Source organism: Mauremys mutica, chromosome 10, assembly GCF_020497125.1.
Source record: "Mauremys mutica isolate MM-2020 ecotype Southern chromosome 10, ASM2049712v1, whole genome shotgun sequence".
Taxonomy (NCBI): Eukaryota; Metazoa; Chordata; order Testudines; family Geoemydidae; genus Mauremys; species Mauremys mutica.
Window position 1 is genome coordinate 55944333 of NC_059081.1, and position 20071 is coordinate 55964403.

The following is a 20071-nucleotide window of genomic DNA, read 5'->3' on the forward strand; positions in this document are numbered from 1 at the left end:
CCTCGCTCTCTGGTTTGGTAAAAGATAGACAAGAGCTTGATTTACAAGTTGAAGTTGGCAAAAGCAGGTACTATACAACAATGCTGATCTCCTTCTATACAGCTGGAGCGGGGACAGAAGATTGTTGGAAAGGCCTCTAATCACATGTACATCCATCTTTCATAACAGTTTTAGTGTGCATAAATTGTATTGGAAATTAAAGGACAAATCGTAAGCCCAGCTCAAGTAGCCAGGCTGGGTGCTGGGCAGAGGGTGCTGGGAAAGGGAAATCCTCCCACCTCTTTAGGATGTAGAACAGTTGGGGAGCTGCCTCACATGGCTGGAGTAGCTTCCATGCTCCTTCTTCCATAGGTATAGGACCAAGAGATTAATCCCCAGGCCTGCCCAGGCCCTTCTCTCATCTCCCTCTGCTCATTAATTCATCCTCTTAAAAGCTTATGTGCCACACAGCATAATAAAAACTTTCTTCCTTGGAGAAAGGGGTGTGGAGGGATCATGCCCAGCCTAACCAGCAGCAATACATATGAGACAAGCTTTCTAAAGTAGAGCTCTGCGTAAACTCAAAAGCTTGTCTCTTTCACCAACAGAAGTTGGTCCAATAAAAGATACGACCTCACCCACCTTGTCTCTCTAATATACTAAAGATAGTAATGTATCAATATGTACAATTAGTTCTGGCTATTGTGTAAAATTGCAGTCTATAGTTCATCCAAAACTGTTGGTGGATGCACATCTGCTAGTGCATTCTGGTGCTGAGATTGCAGTCTCTCTCTCTCTCTCTCTCTCTCTCTTTCTCTAATCAAAATAATTTTTTACCAAATTTTCACACACCTGTTGCCCTCCTCCTGGTCTCAGCCAATGGAAATTAACATGTGCCTTCATCACTTGGGGTCAAGTTAACATTAATGAAAGCCTTACATGGCCATGTGACTTTTTTTGATATTATTTGCCCATGGTTTTTATGCTATTTTAAATAATCTTACAGCTTCCAAATACAAATGCGTCTCAGGCCAAATGTCAGATCCCTGCTTGTCCCTCTTTTAGTCTCATTTCCCTAAATATAGTCATCAGATAACTGCATGCACAGCGAGAGCTTGCCTGTATAATAACCCATCTCTTCGTTTTATCCCTTCAGACTAAAACATTAGGTCATAACCTCCTTGGATTCCATCCCATTCCCAGAGCAATAGACAATGTCATCACTCAAGACACTGAAAGCTAAAATGTTTTATAAAAGAAGCTGAAGGCAGAGGTTATGGAGGAGAGCTCTCTTCTTCACCAGTGCTTATTTTAGATATGGTGATGGTACCATATCTTACTGTTACAGACATGTACAATAGACCTACCACAAGATGTCACAACTGTAATTAACTTGTCACTACTGGATCTCAGGCTTATTTCTTGTAAAATTAGATATATAGGAGGAACGAATAATAGCAAAGAATGAAAACTTGTCTAGATACTTGGGCACTAATGGTGGTATAATCACTTCGTGCACCAGACTTTCACTTCTGGAGATCTTGCTTTTTATCTCTTAGGAGAAATGAGAAATAAATGTGAGAGGGAAAAACATTCCAAATGGAATGACTGTGATATATCTCCTAACCAATCTGCAGCTAGTCAAAATTCTCTGTTTAGGAAGAGCCTGACTGGAAAAGCAGATGAGTGTGAGCAGTCAGAATACAAGTCTGTTGAAAGAGTTATGTGGGGAAATTGCACAGTCCATCAGCCGGACTCATCGTTTTGAAAAACTATGAAGGTTTAGTTCTACACTGGAAAGTGATTATAGCACCTTGTGACTGAACAGCTCTGCTCTCTGTGGTTATTCAGCATCATATCTGCCAACTTTACTGACTAAAATAACATTTCACTACCCAGTGTTAGCCCAACAGAGACAAAATAGCTATGGGGGAGTGAGCTGGATTGTTTCTGGCTTATGGATCTTTAATAAAATTGTTAATTAAACTCCAACTGCAGGGCAAAATACTATCCACAGTTAGACTGTTCAACCCCATTGAAAACAATTAATTTGGCCAGCAGAATTTTTGTTGCTGGTGATGATTCACGAGATGAATCCTACAGCCTGACTCTGCAGGGCTGACAGAGCCCTGGAACAAAACCCATCTTTTTACTTGTGAACTAAGCAAACTGAAAGTGGAAGTCCTGGAGATGCAGTAACTGCACTGGATCTGAACCTGGCTAAATTAGAAGCACACTTTGGACTCAATTTATTGAGTGAAGGAAATAATAATTTTAAATAGAGCTGAGTAAATAATTCATAAGAAATATGAACAAATTTCATTTTTTGTGACTTGTCAAAACACAGAACGTTGTTTTCTCCCATTTGTTACTTGGAATTCTCTCCCTAATAATTTCTGATCTGTATCCTGTTCGCAAGCAGTTAGATGAGAGTAGTCAATGTTCAATAGTCAACTTTCATTGAAGGTGAAGATGACCCAGTAGGTTTATCTTTCCTGATTGGGTGAGTGTAACTCTTAGCATGAGGTTTTGGGCGTGCACACTTGTGGTTAGAAATGTGAAGAAATGTGAAGTTCACAGTCAGTGAATATTCTGCCATATTTCTTTAAAATAAACTTCTTTGGCAAACATTTCTACTAGAATATTTGAAGAAAGTTCATATAAAATAGTGCAAATGTCATCAAAGAAGCTAAAGATTATTCAGAAACATTTATTTGAGGTATTTCTCTAAGGTACGTATATTGCCTCCGTTGCCATAGTATCTCACTGTCTTTAATGTATTTATCCTCACAACATCGGAAGTGCTATTATTCTCATTTACAGATGGAAAACGGAGGCACAGAGAGACTACGTGCCTTGCCCATGGTCATGCAGGAAGTCTGTGATGAGGCAAGGAGTTGATACTGGGTGCCCAAGCTAGCACCTTAAACACTGGGCTATGCTTCCTTAGCCATCTGACTCTCCATTTTAAAATATAAAAAATACATGTACAAGAGTCACAACTGGATAGTGGGGTGGGGCAAAAAGAGATTGGAATAGACGGGAAAAGAAGGGAGAGATCTGGACCATGGCTCCTTTAGAGGTGTTATGGGAAGATGTAGAAGAATAAGGAAAAAATGGTCAAAAGATGAATCACCAAGATACAAAAGCATGAGACTTTGTCAGCGCTACTCTTACCCAGCACGTTCTCGTTTTAGTGAGAAGATGTATCAGGAACTGTGCTATTTGTCCATCTGTTTCTGTACAAGTCACTGCTCACAAGTTAGTTTGTACTCTATTGTGTGCAGCATGTTTCAGTGTGGAAGGGGGCTGAATTTGAGGGTGAAAAATCTAGTCAAAGTGTTCCTATTGCAGAAGGTAGACATTGAAGGGAAGGAATGGTTAAAGTGGTAGAGAGGTTGTGACTAAGAGGCTGGGATAAATAGGACACAATGACTAATGACCAGCTCATCCTAGGTCCCTTCAAATCTCCTCCAAGTCCAGGACGCTCAGAAATAGCTTTGAGATGCTAAGATTTTCACAGGTTACAGCTTCCTCCTAAAGTAGTGTGAGTCTGAGTGCGTACGGTGGGAAAAGCATCTGATGCCTGATGTACAGTAACAAAACAAAGCTGTGGCTGTAAAAGCAAATCAATATAAAAGGGAGGCAAAAGCAGGTGAAGAAGTTAATTGCTGGGTGTGAGATAAATGATGTCCCTTCCAGAAGGTTTGTTCACTGACGTCAATGGGTGTCCTACCTGAGCAAGTATAGCAGGATTTAGCCTTTAGGAAATAAATTCAGATTATGACTATGATGGGTTCCCCCTCAGGGTGCCACCTGGAACTGGAGTACCACTGAACCCCCTTGACCCACCAGCCTGGGCTTCCTCTCACACTGTGCTGCTGTGACAAGTTGCAAAGCCCTCCAAGCTTGCACTTTCACCAGCATTCACACAGGTAGGGACACACCCAGCTGCAGTTACATTCAGGCTTTCTAACCAGCAGCATCTCAGCCTAGGACCCCAGAGCAGTACCGTCCTGCCCTGGTCAAATCTGGCCAGTATATTGGTTTAACACCCGGTCCGCCTCTCCCTCAATGTGAAGAGGACTATGCACACTTGTGGTAACCAAGATGAGATTTTCCCCAGGCACCTTAGTCAAACGCACACTGGTTTGGATTAAAACATAAATTTATTTTATTAACTTCAGAAGGATATATTTTAAGTGATTATAAGTAATAGCAAACAGATCAAAGCAGATTACCTATAAATAAAATTGCAAATTGAGCTTAACATACTAGATAGGTAGGATATGAATTAGCAAATTCTCACCGTGAGTGATAACAGGCTGGCAGATTCTTAAGGCACAAGCTGCCTTGGCTTTGCAGCATAGGTTTCCCAGGTTTTCATGCACAGTCTAGAAATCCCTTTAGCCTGGGACCATCACTTCCCACAGTTCAGTCTTTGTTCCTCAGGTGTATCCAGGTCTGTGGTGTTGTAGGGAGAGTGACGTCCCATTATGATGTCATTTCCCCCCTTTTATATCTTCTTCCCACTTTCTGGAAAGCTTTTTTGCTGCGACCTGGGTCAAACAGTTCCCATTGTGCAGTGCTATCTCCGAGAGCTTTTTATTGTACACAGTGCTGGGGTAATCCTTGTGCTTGTGTGCATTTCCTCAGTAAGCCATTAACATGGTTTGGCCTTTTTACTGTTGTACCTGAAAGGCGGCTTGTGGGTGTTTTCAACCTCACAACATGTTTCAGTAGCACATACGTAGCCAAACTTCATAACTTCACCTGCGATGATAGCACATACAATCCAATAAGCTATTAATGTCTAACAGATCAAGACTTTTAGAATGACACCTCACAAGACATACTTTGTATAAAGTATATCCTAATTACATGACAGTAGTGAATATTGGAGTGCCGGGGTGTCACAGTGACCATTCCCTTCATATGTGCTGGTGTTATATTGTGCATGTGCCTTCGGGATACAGATGCTTGAATCCAACTGAAAGAGCTTAATTAAAGCTACCAAACAAGTAGCATCTCTTAATTTGTCATCTATTACAACACTTTATATGTTTTAGGTTTCCCTGGATATCTTGCGTTATATCTGAGTGTAAACGGGTTTTATGTGGGCTGGGGAAAGTGTCATTGTTTGGTACTCCTTGGGTGAGTTCTCACTCCCTCTGCACGGAGGCCTGATAGCAGCAGTGGGTTGAGAAGTTATACATCAGAGTACTTTGGTTTGGAGTTTTTCCTGCCTACCAGTATCTGGAACTTTCATTATTCCCTCTGAGCTAATCCCCAGTAAGGCAGCAGAGTGAAACAGGCACTGGGCTCAGGGTTATGTGGGGAAGGAGGAATGGTAATGCAAGTGCTTGTTAACTTATATGGCCTCTCACCTCTCCCACCCCAGCAGCTCAGCAGTTGTTTAGTGTCCCACTCTGGCCAAAGTTTCACAATAGCTTTTTTGAAGTTCCTTGTCCCCTCTTTTGAATGATATGGCAACAAGGGCAAAGCAGACTGGACAGGAGATGACCAGCTTCTCGGGGTTTATGAAGAAGGGGTTGCTACAGGCAAAGACAAGGAGGTAGGGCTTTGAGGTTGCAGCTTTCCTCCTTGTCTTTCTTCTCTGCAGTCTATTATTTGGGTCCCTTAATATCACAGTGAGTATAGGAACTTAAGGTATCAGAATGCCACCGGGTCATTGGCAGGGCTGACAAAATGAATGATATAATGGGAAGGATAGTGTGAGGTCACCCCATAATGTTTCCTGCAACCATCAAATCCAAAATGTGGAAACATATCTCCAAAATAGGTTGGGGCGTATTGCTGAAGTCACGTGTGTGGAAGGATTTCAGGATCAGAAGTGGGTGCACATCACAAGATGTTATTCAGGAACTAATTTGCTTAGATTCAGATTTTGTTATTTTGCCTCTGATTTTCACAAGATGTCTAGTGAGTCAGTTTCCAGACAGGAATATTGGTTTTTTAAACTAATATTGCAGGATAAGTGTGGATGTGAGCATAGACTTCATAATCATGAGTATTTGCACCAAAAACCTGATTTTGTTCCATGCTATCACCTGAGGAACTGAAAATGTCATATGAACTATATGCCCAACCAAACAGATCATATTAAAAATCATGAATTTCAAATACTCAGCAAACAGTTCGTGAGCAATAAATAGGCTGAAATATGTGCACCAATTACATCATGGGACAATTTCAAACAAATTTGTGAAAATCATTCTCTGTTCAGACAATTCACATTCAGAGTAAAGAGCTCTATTTGACAGATAAATTGTTTGCTAAGAACAGTTAGCTGTCCTTTGGACACCAAAAGGAAAATTAATTATTATAAAGCCAAGTTTGAATGATTAGTAGTGCTGGAAGATATTCCCCTGTTAAATCTTTTACAGGGTGCCCATTAATTTACTAAGACACAACAGAATCAGAATGAGGTAGCAGACAGGATCCTTGGGATTAAGAATTAGTGATTCAAATTCAGAAAAATGCACTGGGGAAAGGATGGTATATGAGGACATATTATATACTAGAGAAAGTGTGTGTGACTTGAGATACTCTGTACAAGTTAAAGTCCTGACTAGGAAGAAGCATCCCTGAGCTACAACATGCTAGGGATCACCAAATGGAGGAAATGTCACCAGACATAGCATCAGGGAAGGTTGCAGTGACAATGAACTGGTAAAAGATGGGTTTTGCATATATTCCCGTGGGAAAGAGCACTTCAGCAAAAGTTTGAGTGGGTCTTCTAGGAGGTTAAGAACAATTCTTTGTGCTTGGCAGTCATGGCCATACTTTCAGTTCTCAGTGTCTTTCTGGACTGATTTTCCAGTGAAACTGGGTATCTTGTAGACAGACTGTGCACCAGGGCTTAATTTGTAATGAAAGAGGTTTCAGGGCTCAAGCAATTTTTTTTGCTTTCCTAACTGCAGCAAGCCCAGAGGTGCCGGGATTATAAACTGCCAAGTCCGAAGGTGCTGGGTCTATGAACTGCCAAGCCTGGAGGTGCCAGGACTCAGCCCTGGCAAGCCCTGGCACAAACTAAACACTGCTGTGGACCAACTGGAAAAGGAAGAGATATGTGCAAAAGCATGGTGCTCGCTGAATGCTGACCATTCAAAGGGAGAGGGTAAAGACACGTTAGTACTGGGATCTTGGCCAGTCTGAGGGTCAGATCCTTAGCTGGTGTAAATGAGCCCAGTTTCATTGAAGACTGCAATGCAGCTACACTGATTTGCTCCAGCTCAGGATGTGGCTCTGAGTGTGTAAGAAGCTTTTCACTTGGTTAGAGGCAGACGATCACACTGCTGCTCAAGACAATGTTGTTAGAATGTCTGGCAGTAGAAGCAGATTGATGTTGAGACACATTAACTAATCATCTGCTTCAAGACTGGTATTTGTAGTCCCAAAATCGCTGTTAGTTAAATGATATAATATGCTATTAAGAGCATCATAGATACTTACACTTACGATGCATCTAGATGTTCTCTTTCTAAGACAGAGCTGATTATCATTTTGCACAAAGTACTAGTCCTCAAAATCAACCTGACTGACCCTCTGTGGTTAAGTGCCTAATTGAGTGTAATAAAGATTTTAGAACAGTGGAAGAGATTGAATATACCAGGTCAAGAATTAATTTTCAGGTGGCAGCAGCAGATGTAGCTAAATAAGATACTTGATATATATAGTATTTGGATGAGATTAGAAAGAGAAAAACCTGTATTATTCCTGCTTGTTGGAGGAGCACATGGAGAAAACTAGGAGTTATAAATGAAATATTTGTATGCCTGCTCAGAGGGGCCCTGGTGGACCAGCTACACTTAATATAATTTGAAACTAGATAAAGATTATGGTTCAGGCAGCTGGAGCTGAAGCTTATTTGTGCTGCACGCTGATGGAGAAGGGTGTCTGCAGGAAGAGCAGTAGGGGTTTCATATCTTCTAGTCATAGCAGTAGCATGCAATAGCCAAGAGAGGTGATAGCAGTACCCTATAAATAAAATAAACTCTGACTTCGTAACAGCCACAGCAACAATGGCCAGCTGGTGTTCCCCAGAATCATTGATTGCAAGAGAGGCAGCGAAACAATTAACTGTGGCGTGTACTGACGTTGGTAAGTCTGTTTCTGATTGATTGCGATGTCTTGTCCCCTCGCCCCAATCCAAGAGTCTAGGGCATCCTGGTTCTCGGTGACATTCAAGACCTGCTGGGCCTCAAAAGACCTAGACGTGATTTCACATTCTGGGAAGATCCACTCCTGACACAGATTTTGAGAACCACCAAAGACAGAATTTCCCTCAAATAATTTATCCCTAATATGTACCTCATGCCAGGAACTCTAACCAATTATTCTAGAGTTGCATAATGTAGTGCCGTCATAGAGAATGTGAGTTTGGATGCTGCTGAGGCCCCAGGATTTGCAGAATCTGGCAATGCTATAGTGACGTTTCACACACTGTGGGTAGGAAGGGTCCACAGACTCAAGGAGCAACATCTATGGCCTTTAGATGGAGCCTGGTGTTGTGTCCCAGATTACTGAGAACTCCCTGAATTGAAGCACTGAGACTCAGTGAAGAGGCACGTAACTTTCATCTTTGACGCTCATGTCAGTCGGCCTTGTGCAGTTATGTGCACAGTACTGGCTAATGTGCAGCCATGTTCTCTATGAGGGTGTGAGTTCTAAAGTGCACCAATGTGTTGCACGTTAATTGGTTCATGTAGACCCGGCTGATGCGTGCCGAGGTTCGCTAATGGGATTTAGTATAGTGCTGTTTCAAGCGCACTAGGGAGCCACGGTGTACCATTTGGCTGGCATAGCCCCTGGCATCCGAGCACTTCCTGTCCCCAGGGGGCAATTGGGCTGAAGGATCTGCACAGTGGTTCCCAATGCCCCGCTAATGGGGCTGCACAGGGAGCCCCCATGGAACTGGGCCAGCTGCTGTGTGTCGACTTCCAGGCTAGGGGTGTGATTTCCCTTGCTTGGGTACACATCCTTGCACTGGTGCATGTATAAATAGCAGTGTAGCCATGCTAGCCCTGGTAGTGACAGTAGAGGCTTCGGTGAGTACAAACCTGCCTGAAACCAGTGGGTACATACTCATGTCTAAGCCTTGCGTCTGCCACCCCCACCTGTGCTACCACGGCTCCCCTGCTATTGATGATTGTTCTAGCTCAATGAGCGCTAGCGTGAGTGTGTGTGTGTGTGTGTGTGTGCGCGCGAGCCGGGAAATCCCATCCCTTCTTCGTAGTATAGACAGAGCCTAAGACTAAAATCATCAATGGGGCTCCCATACTTCTCGGGTTTCCCAGACATTTCCTATTCTTTGATCCTCTGCCCGGGCAGGTTTTTCAAATAAGAGGAAATGTCCAGGATTTTTGTGGGGCAGACGATGCAGCTCAGAAAGAGCTGGCTCCGCATCCCAATTAGTCCCTCCGCTGAAGCTGTAGCTGCCAGATCCTGCCCACCCAGGCCCTGGCTCCCAGCCCTGGGGAGGGGGAGAGGCTTAAAGGGAGGTGCTGATTGGTGGCCAGTGCTGCGTCCTGGGCCTCCCTACTACTGTGACAGGGAGCAACACTGCCTCCCACCTCGAGAGTGAGGCTGCAGGTACCCCTCCCCCGCCCTCCAAACACCCCCTCCCATCCCAGTACACACACACCCCTCCAGTACCCCCCCCAAATACTCCCTCCAGCACCCCCCAGGTACCCCTCCCAGTACCTCCCTCCTCCAGCACCCCCAAATACCTCCTCCAGCACCGCCCAACTGCATCCCCTCCTGCAACTCCCCCTCCACCCCACTCCTCTCTTTGGGAACCTGAAAGATGGTAACCAGACTTTTTCTAGTATCCTTCTATTGCTACGACAGGTTTGATTTTCTAGATTTCTTATCCTAATGAAATCCAGATGTGTGCTCTAATACACCATCACAATAGCAGGTGAGGGAAAGCAATGGAAATTCTGAATACAAGTCCTTTTGGATCTATACCCAATTGAAATAGGATCTTAGCAGAATTCTAATGAATGCTGCCTCCTCTTCAAAGAGAGTAACAGCAGTGTTGGTACCTCTGCAAATACCTTAGAGAAACTTAACATAACTAGTGTATAATAAAGCGGTAAAGCCAGATCCTCAGCTGGTATAAAGAGGCGTTAACTCCACTGATTTCATTTACACCAGGTAAAGATCTGACCCATCTGTTTCTTCATATGGCTGATGTAGATCTACATCTACATCTGACCCGTGATGTCAATACAAGTAAGTCAAAAATGTGACCTAAAGTTCCTTGATAACTGGCCTATATTTAATGAAGCTCTCCATTTGAGGAATCCCGCCATAGAGTTATTTTACGAACTGATCTTTGATGGATGCATAGATTTAAGACAAACCAACAAAATTAATTAGGATTCAAGAGGAGCCAGAAGAGTCTATTTTTGGCTACCATTAATACTGCAACGAGGGGCAGATCTCCACAGCCATGGAAGGCTCCAGACATAGTGGAGCTGGCCTGTTTCTTGTGTGTGGGGAGAGTGGGGAAGTTGTGCAAATAATAAGGCCGGTTATTCATATATCTGGTGTTTGCAATGCCTGCTTCAGAGGGGCTTCCATGGAGAGTCCTGTGCATCCATGTTTGGTGAGTGGGTCAGGAGAGTGGATCTGGCTGAAAATTTTCAGTTGAAAAAATTTCCATTTTTTTGTAATGGAAAATATCATGGAGAACTTTTGTTTCTTTTGAATTTTCCCCGTTCTTCACTATTCCTGATTCAGTCAGGATTATCACATGGCTGGTGCTTCCTGCTTGGTATGTTTATTTTGGGGCTGGCCAGAGCTTTGTTCACAAAACTCGAACTCTATGTAATCAACTAAATTCATCCTTGGTGTAACTCCACTGATCGGACCCTGAACTTTGCAATTCTTTAAAATCCAGTGATTGAAGATCCTACAGCTCTTTAAAATATGAATGATTTTAGCCTCTCAATACCTCATGAAGTAGGTGGGTATTATACCCCCATTTCACAGGTGGGGTGCTGAGGCTCAAGGGAGTTAAATTAGTTACCTTCTGTAATGGAGGATGTCTGCGGCAGATCTGAGAGAGACAGCCCAGATCTACTGACTTCCAGTATGTGCATTAACCATAAGACCATCTCCCTCACTTTGTACACAAAGTATCAGGCCTGGTCTACACTGGGGGGGGCGGTTCGATCTAAGGTACGCAACTTCAGCTACGCAAATAGCGTAGCTGAAGTCGAAGTACCTTAGTTCGAATTACTTACCCATCCTCACGGCGTGGGATTGATGTCCGCAGCTCCCCCGTTGACTCCACCACCGCCATTCGCGGTAGTGGAGTTCCGGAGTCGACGGGAGCGCGTTCGGAGTTTGATATATCGCGTCTAGATGAGACGCGATATATCGAACTCCGAGAAATCGATTGCTACCCGCTGATATGGCGGGTAGTGAAGACGTACCCTCAGAGGGGTAGCCGTGTTAGTCTGGATCTGCAAAAGCAGCAAAGAGTCCTGTGGCACCCATGCATCCGACGAAGTGGGTCTTCACCCACGAAAGCTCATGCTCCAAAACATCTGTTAGTCTGTTAGGTGCCACAGGACTCTTTGCTGTTTGTACACAAAGGGATCTTTCACCTAAGGCTGAATAGGGCCTGGCTTGTATAATTCTAATGAGCACTCAGGAGTTCACTAAAATGAACTCCCTGCTGACTGATGAGACTCCAGAAAATGCAGTCAGGAAGAAACACAGAGAGGTTTACTTGTACGGTACATTCACTAAGAGTAGCAGGATGAAAGATAATGAAGAAAGAAAGAGGATAGCAGCCTGCTCCAGAGAACACTCCACAGTTCAGTTCCCTTTTCCTTATTTCTAAATCACTCCATATGAAATGCTGTCTTGCAAAGGAGACCATTTACAAAGCTAAAACTGTCCAAACACAGGGATCACCCTTTAAAGCACAATATGGCTGACAATGGAAAGAGCTCTGAGAAAAGAGTTTGGTATCATCTACTCTTCTGTACCATGCCACATGGCAGGGCTTAATGTGCTGAGACAGAGGTGTTCCCCTGAACTGTTTGACTGCAAGATGGGTACCATTTGTTACCAGAATACCTCAGCACCCTCTCTGTAGAAATAAGGACAAACCTATTTAGGTTCAGATGGAAATGTAACAACGTATTTAGTACACATGCTCCCAATTGGCCCTTTGCATTCAAACATCCGAACTCACTGTGAATCTTACCCTATCCTGGGAAATGCAAGGAGTTTGCGTGGAAGAGAGCTGCAGAGGCTCCATGTAAGTGATGCAGTAGAACTGTACCAGTACTCTTGTTCAGTTCGTCTGAGCATGTCAATGTATTAAATGTGTTAATTTCACAGTGAAACAGAATTTTATTATTTAAAAAACTCATTTTTAGCCCTGTGTATCCCCATATTGAGAATCAGAGCAATTTGCTGTGTACTATTCAAAAGTGAGGGTCAGGGGAGCGCTTGGAAATAGAGTATTGTTCTATTTAGCCTCTCCGGTGCATGCCTGGTCCCCAGTCAAGGTGACAGCTGCCAGAGCAAGGTGAAGAGTGCAAGCCCTCTGTGCACCACAGATTGGGTGGCAAAGAAAGGCGTGACCAGTATATATATGTGTGTGTTAATCTTCCCACCAGATCAATGCACTGGAGCTACCTGTTGTATTAAGCAATCCTCCAACTGTCTGAAAATCCCAAGAAACGTTGCCATGAGGAAGACTGAGAAGCACAGCAGATGAACCTTTGATCACTGAAGATCCAGGTTTAAATCCTAGCTCGTGAGTGATGCAAAGAGTTTGGTTCTCCCGTCCTATTCCTTAGTGTAGATATGATCCTGTCACTAAACAAGGCTATGGTCTAGGAACATTTGGACCTCTGTGTGTGTGTGTGTGTGTGAGGGGGAGGTAAGAGAGAGAGAGAGAGAGAGAGAGAACATTTCTCACTTCAGTGTCCCCCCTGACACAGATGTGGCCATAAATAGAGATTTGGGATCCCACAGACTGACAAATCAACTGCTATTCTCAGACAAGCTACCATGTCACGGAAATGATCTCTAACAGAATCCAGACTTGAGACGAAGTTGGTGCTGAGAGCAGGAGTTCCTTCTTCAGCTCAGTGAAGCTGAAGAAAAGCAGCTGAGTTCTTTGCTGAGCATGGTAAATCAGAGCAAATGAGACATATCTGAAGCAGGAGGCCAGAAAAAGGACAAATGGTATTTTTGCCAAGCGTCACGCTGCAACAAAGGAACAGCGATGTAGCAGTTTAGCTTCCCAAAACAACTTTATTCACATAGTGACAAACAGCCTGTAGTGATGAAAACATGCAGGCAATCTTACTGAGATTAAACCACATAGATGGGTGACCTTGTTATAAAATCCAGGGAGATGTTCATAGCAGGGCCCTAAAGACCAGTCCTTGCAGAGCAGGCAAGACCCTTAGCTTCTACATTACAGGTTCCAATTCCTTTAAATGAGGAATGGTCAACAGCTGCTAGCCCTTCCCATGGGACTGAGTGTCCATGATACAGCCCGTCTCACAGACTGCTGGGCCCTTGCATGGGTGTATTTCCTCCACTGAAAATGGGGAGGCCTTATCCTGGGGATGCAAATCTCTTTAAAACACAGCAGTGCATGGGAAGCTGAACAAGCAGGTTTTCATGGCAAGAACTACCTAGCTGAGCTACCTGCCGGTGTCTAAGAGAAAACAGGGAGAGTGAACGTAATGAAAAGGTGACTGTGGAAGCAAATGTACTTGGCAGAAGCAGTAGCAACTTGAGAGGGACGCCTCCGTAGGGTGGAACTGAAACAACGAATGTGGCTAAACATCCCAGCAAAACGTGATGTTGAATAGCAAATTCTCTATAACGGAATCCAGTGTGGTGAAAGGTGGAGGTTTAATGACATTGTCCCTGTACACACATGGCCTAGGTGCATAAGCCTAAAATAATACATTGGTGCCCATCACTCTGTGCTTATGGGATTTTTTTAACCATGCATGCATCAGGTACTCAGTTTTATGCTTTCTTTGAAGGAAGGTGCCTCAGGTATTGTACTGTGGAATCCAGGCGGAGTGATGATTCCGTACAAACACTGAGGGAAGGATAGCGTGAAATGAGCTCTTCTTGCAGTGACCATGTAGGAGTACAGCTGTTCAGGGCCTTTATCTTGCAGGTCTCCTCTGACTATCAAGGAACGTTGATCCTGTCGGAGTGAGTTTGATATCTGATGATATCTAACAGCTATTTCTGTGGCCCTCGTTACCATATATCTGAGTACCTCACAATCTTCTAATGTAATTTATCCTCAACAGCCCTATAATGAAGGGAAGTCCTACTGTCCCCATTTTACAGATGAGGAACTGACGGTCAGAGAAATTAAGTGACTTGCCCAGGGTCATGCAGGAAGTCTGTGGCAGAGCATGAAATTGACCCTGGGTCTCCTGAGACTCATGTTAGCTCCCTAACCACTGTCATACCCTTCCTCCTCAGTCTGAGCAGCTCAACTTAGTATGATTTCCAAACTCAGTCTTTAATGTTATACTAAGCTAGAGCTAAACTTCTAGTGAGAGGTTTCGATATGGAGTGTAAACGCACCGCAAGCTTTCCTTTAAAAGGAAACAGACTAAAGAGAGCCATGCGAAGCTTAAGCTGATTAATGGCTGTTATGGTTTCGTTCTAAGGAAGATTGTTATGTAACAGGTTGAAAAACAGTTTTTCTGGAATATAGAATTTAAACAAGGAATAAAAGTGTTCTTGCTCAACAGCAGAATTCCTCAGTGGGGGAAACTGATGGAGCTTGAAGTTTGTGTCTTTCAGTTAGAAGTGCCTGTTTCAAATTTGTGAACCTTGTACAGTAAAGGAAAGTTTAGACTATGCAAAATAATTGTTGGCATTTCACCTGGCTCCTGGAAGGCTTGTAATACTCTTTCCAAAGACAAAAAAGCTCCTAACATTTAAATGATCCAAGAACTGCTGTGATATTCCCTTCTCTGGGAAAGCCCCGAGAACCTTGCCATTCATGCTTGGTCAGTGGTAGCATGGAGGGGAGCCCAACATGTTACAGTTGCAATGACTCAGCTGGTCCTCACAGTGCAACCCCACAGTCCTCCTGCCCACCTTTCTGGAAATGGGAGCAGTGGTGTATTTTGCTTCGACTCAAGGGTGTCCCATGGGGGCAATTCTTTTGGAAGTCTTTATATGTAAAGCATGCTCATAGGCTGCTATTGGGCAAAGCGGGTAAGTGTTGAATCCTCTCCTTGAGTTCAGTGGCATGCCTCACGTTTTTAAAGTTAGGCGTGCACTTGAGTACCTTTCTGAACTGGGGCCCTACTCAGCAGCATCTGCTTCTAGGCTTCTGTGCTATTTGCCCCCTGCTTTGGGGCTTGAACCCGGGCCTTCTGCAACAAAGGGAGCTTCCTGCTGTGCTGCAAGCTGGCCACCTGGAAGATGTTGGCACCAACAGTGGGATCTGGGGTGGTGATATTCAGTCCAAGCTGAACTTCACCAGTTGGAACATCTCTATATGTGCTACGATGTCCCAGCAGCTGGACACACTGCCTTAGGGGCAATGCAGCTCAACAACAGGACCCTGGAAGAGTGATCTGGTAAGGGCTGTGTTTTGCTGCTGTCGCAGCGCTGCTGCTGCTGCTGTTTTCAGGGCCGTGCTTTTTAAAGGTTAAAAAATGTTACTTGAAAGTGTTTTAATTACATTTTATTGAAACCCTCCCCCCAAGAAGGGGAGAATGGGGGGGAAACCCCAAACCAGCAAGGGGAAAGGAATGTGTGGAGGGAAAGGAATGGAAGGAAGGGGATCAGTGAGGGGAAAGGAGAGCGACATCTTGTCTGAAGTCCTTTTTCTCTGCAATGTTACCTCCCTTTTAGCTGCCAGGTCAGCCAAGTCGCTGGACCAGGTGCTGTTCCTGGAGGCAGCCTGCTCTTCCATCTGAACAGTATGCTGTGCGGCTACACACCCTGCTCTGGAGAGCCAAGCTTTCCCTGAGGTGGAGAGCTTTTAAGATGAGAGGGTCTACCCCCAAAACACACGTCCTGGAAGTCTCCATTACCATATTAACCCTCTTACGTACAGCTGCCCAAAAGGATTGTCTCTTGGGATGGGCCCAACGCCAGTGTGGCTCCTCTTCAGCGGCAGTGTGTTTGGCAAGGTCCACGACCGTAACCCATGCTAGCACCAGTGTGAATGAAATATCATTTTCTGTCTAATCAGCCTTCGTCGTAGATCAATAGTACAATGTTTCATGTTTTGCAAGGCCTTTCCCTATTGGCTAGCATTCAAGGATCTACACCAATTGTTGTTTCAGCCCAGGAACAGGCAATCTAAATTAGGCAGGGTGTTTGGGCCAGGAAAGTGTAGCAGGCTACAATTGGTTGGGTGAATGTATGGCGCTTTCTCCACATTGGTGTCGCTGGCGCTCCCAGTGCATCAAGACCAAATAGATCCTTCAAGAGATGCATAAGTTGTAGGTAATACCATGCAGTTGGACCAGGTAGGTTGTATTGTTGTGGTGTTTGGAATGGCAGAAGCTGATCCCCTAAGATCATTTGAGAAGCCCAAACCAGCCTCTTATCCACCCACTCTTGACACATCCGTAGTTTCTTGTTGATTTTCAACAATGGGTTTCCCCAAAGTGCCTCATCAATATCTGAGAAGGGGTGGAATTTAGATTTTCTAGCCAAGCTGGCCCATGTTTGTTTGACAGCTAATATTGTAGGGAACATTTTAAGATAAAAAAGGTAATAGGCTGAACCCGGTATTCCTGCCAATGGGAAGGGATGGACCAACTCCCACTCCACCAGTAGCCAGGGCGGGGTCTCCTGTGTGATGTTCCGGGGTCTCCTGTGTGATGTTGGTGCCTAGCTAAGGATAAAGGCTGTATGATAGTGCTGCAAGATGGGGGAATAGAAGCCTCCGGATCGGACTGAGAGTTGTAGTTTACATGAAGCCAGTCTTGGCTGCCATCCTTGCCTGCAAGAAATATTTTCAAAATTTCATTCCATTTCTTAAAATAAAAGGGAGGAATACCAACTGGGAGACCTCTCGGGATGAGAAGCATGTTGTTCATGTTGATAAAATTAATATTCCACCAAAGAGTCAGAGTTTTCCATCTGCCCCAATCTTTCACTCTTTTGGCTGAGATGGACTCTAGAGTAATTTTGACCAGAATCTCTATCTCACTGGGGATTGTATGTTTGGGTTGCCACCTAACACGCTGATGATCAGAGGTTCCTCTGTAAGCATGTTTGCATATACCCAGAATTTCTGACTTATCTCAGTTGCTTTTATATCCCCAGAGGTGATTTAATAGGTTAGATACAGAATCGTTCAGTTTAGAGACAAGAACAAGAGCACTGTCAACATAAAGCACAATCTTGTGCTCTATGCAGTGTTATTGTAGCTGTGTTGGTTCCAGGATAATAGAGACATAAAGTGGCCGAGGTAATATCTTGTATTAGACCAACTTCTGTTGGTGAGAGAGGCAAGCTTTGGAGCTTACATAGAGCTCTGAACCTGAAGAGAAAGTTGCATTTGTATAACTTGGATCAGCTTTCAAGTTAAGCCAAAGGCCATGTGGACACTCTTATTTTGGCATGAGTGGCTTATTTCAGTTTATTCCTAACTGACGTAAGCTAAACTGAAGAAGCCTTTTGGGTCTGGTTTAAATTCACACCTTTAAGTTATACAAGCACAACTTTCTTGTGTAGAAGTGGCAGTGCCCTTTATACAGACTTATTTGGAGAAAATAGGGGTTGAACATCAGATCCACACATCTACTTTCTCAACTCAGGCTACAATTACAATCAACTGGTTCAGCTAATTCATAGTTAAAGCTCTTTCAGTACTGGAAAGCTGGGAGCAAGGTAGGCGTGTGACCAAAAGAGGCACTGAACAAGGGTTTGCTGGGGCTCAACCCTCTGTGGGGTGGCGGGGAGCCACACCGGCTCAGTACAGGCACTCATAAAAAAAACCACAACAACTTCTTAGAGTAAATTTTACAAATCTAATTGCTTGTTAGTGATTTGGCTATACTGGATGGTAGAATATGGCAGTATTTTTTGAACACTTCATTCTGGGGCAGAGCTGATGCTAGGCATCCACTCTTTAGCTGGTGTGTTGAGAAATTGGATAGTAATGTGAGCTACAGCAGATTGTCAAAATTCCCATTTATGCATCCAAAGATCGGATTAGCTCTTTGGCTACAACCTCATTTTGGGAGCTCATGTTGTGCTGATTACCCACTTCAAACCCCAAATCTTTTTTCAGCGTTATTACTTCCCAGGCTAGAGTTCCCCACCCTATTATTTATTATTCCCCAGCGATCACGGTGGTATCATGGCTTCAGCACTCATCACCCTGCCAAAAGTGAAGTATCTCTGTTCAGGGAGAAGTGGGCCCAATGCACACAGACGCTCCTCAGCTCTTCGAGGCTCACGGCTGGATCTGCTACAGCTTTCCCTCAAATAAGGACAAGGAAACACTATGGGCTGAATTCCTCGCGGTAGCTGGGGTGTGGACAGTGCAGCATGGTGCAGACGTAGCTTTAAGCCACCTTTGCACTCCCCCAAGTCCTGGGCTGACCGTGCCTGGCTGGCTTCCCAGTGCAGGCCGCTCTAATGTAGAACCAGCCTGTCACAAAGTGTGGGGGAGTCAGGGCCCTGCACCCCCAATTCCTGCACTGTGACTCTCAGCCAGCCAGTAAAACGGAAGGTTTATTGGACAACAGGAACACAGTCCCAGACAGAGCTTGTAGGTACAACCAGGACCCCTCAGTCAAGTCCCCAGGGGGCAGGGAGCTTAGACCCCAGCTTTTGGGGGACCCTCCATTTCCCCAGCCAGCTCCAAACTAAACCCCGACCCCCAATAGCTTCCTCCCAGCCACAGCCCCCGGCTCCTTCCCCAGCCTTTGTCCAGTTTCCAGGCACAAGGTGTCACCTGGCCCCAACCCCCTCCTGGGCTCAGGTTACATGCTCAGGTATCGTCATCCTGGTATCCCATCACCAATGCAGACAGTCTCAACAAAACTCCCACGCAACATCCCCAAGTCAATCTGCCCCACTCCCTGCTCCGGCACACAGCCTGACAGATCCTTTGCCACCACAGGGTCCCTGCCCATATGGGGTGATAGCCCTATGGCCAGCACCCCCCGCTTTCTGGCCACTTTGTACCAGGAGCTGGGTGCAAAGCATCCACAGTGCAGGGGAGTATTTATTTCCCCTGCTTTTACAGCACTAATTTGCAACCTGTTTTCTAGGCCACTTCAGGCCCCTCCAACTTCTTTATTGCATATGCTTTCCGCTCATGGCGAGTGCAACCCAATCAGGGGAGACTGGATGGGGAATGCGCACTACAGTGCACAAAGCACGTCCCCTGCATCTTTAATCCTCATCTAGGGTTGTCCCTCTGCACTGTGAAATATGGAGACTCTGCCTAGGATCAACTCAAGGGTTTTGCTGGATCCAGGACTGGAAGGCAGACAATTGTGCCCTGTAATTCCTCTGGTTTGTTCTCTTTGCATGAACATATGTGGAAGGGCCTGTCAGAATTTGGCTCTCTGTGCTTAGCCTTGACCAATCCCCTCTCACCCATCACTGAAATTTGCAGTTGATTGGTCACTCGAAAGTACAAGCCAAACCGGAGGGACATGTGTAATGTGAGGTTTCACATGGCATGTGGCTGACCTCCCAGGTAGGAGGGGACCACGCTTGTAATAGTTCCCTTTTATGGGAAGTCGAACATCAGGTTTTAATTTGCCTGGGTTAGGATGAATTTCTTTGGAAGAGCAGAATTCTGTGGCTTGACCCCCCGGTTCACAATGATTGAGAGACAGTTCAGGCGGGCTAGAGGGCTGCTGCTCTCTGTCATGGTAGGGATTTTATAATGAACTGTTGACATTTTCTATTAATAGGTCCCTAAATACCCTGCCCCAGGCTTACCTCCCTCAGATCACCTTGGGTCACAGATGGCCTGTGACCAGTGAAGCAAAGGGCGAGATGACTAGAGAGCTGTTGGTAGGAGGCTCTTGTTTGACCAGGCCGAATGGAACACCGA

At 44.8% G+C, this 20071-nt stretch overlaps 1 long non-coding RNA gene across 1 annotated transcript; it reads left to right on the forward strand.

Annotated features, from left to right (window-relative positions):
- Window positions 1-8040: 8040 nt before the first annotated feature.
- Window positions 8041-14596, forward strand: LOC123343397. The gene is made up of 3 exons (XR_006572223.1): window positions 8041-8103; window positions 10162-10239; window positions 12648-14596. It is a non-coding gene; the product is annotated as an uncharacterized LOC123343397 (long non-coding RNA).
- Window positions 14597-20071: the final 5475 nt, after the last annotated feature.